Source organism: Salmo trutta, chromosome 14, assembly GCF_901001165.1.
Source record: "Salmo trutta chromosome 14, fSalTru1.1, whole genome shotgun sequence".
Classification (NCBI taxonomy): Eukaryota; Metazoa; Chordata; class Actinopteri; order Salmoniformes; family Salmonidae; genus Salmo; species Salmo trutta.
The window spans coordinates 75,431,863-75,432,391 of record NC_042970.1 but is presented as its reverse complement, the minus strand read 5'-3'; positions in this window follow the sequence as shown (position 1 = coordinate 75,432,391).

Genomic DNA, 529 nt, shown 5'->3' with positions numbered 1-529 from the left:
CTCGGCCCAGCCCATCCCTTTGACCTTCCCCCTGGGGTGGTTGTTAAGCAATGTGGCCTCCAGCTACGGGTCAGGTCTTCACCTCCTCCTGCTCCTCCTCTTTTAACCTCCACCTCTCTTTTCTCTATCTCTTCTCCCATGAGACCACCAACGCTTTCAGCTCGTTTTTTTAGCCTCAGGAAGGTTATTTTGGGCAGATCGGCCAATGTCTTCTGTCTCTCTCTCTCTCTCTCTCTCTCTCTCTCTCTCTCTCTCTCTCTCTCGTCGAGCACTTCACATACCAAGTGGAGACATAAGCCATTAGAGACGTTTGTCTTGTCTCTCAGGTTGAGAGAGAGGTGAAAAGTGTGGAGAGGAGGGAGGGGGAGGGAGGGGGGTAAGACCTGTAGAAAACACAGGCCGTGGCAGGATGTTAGGCTAGGTGAAGAGTTTTGTCAACAGGACAAGCTGTAGTAGCATAGACATGTCATTCTTCTGATTGAGTCCACTTGTCTTGTTCCTTGTAGCTAGCCTCTCTCTGCTTGTCTCG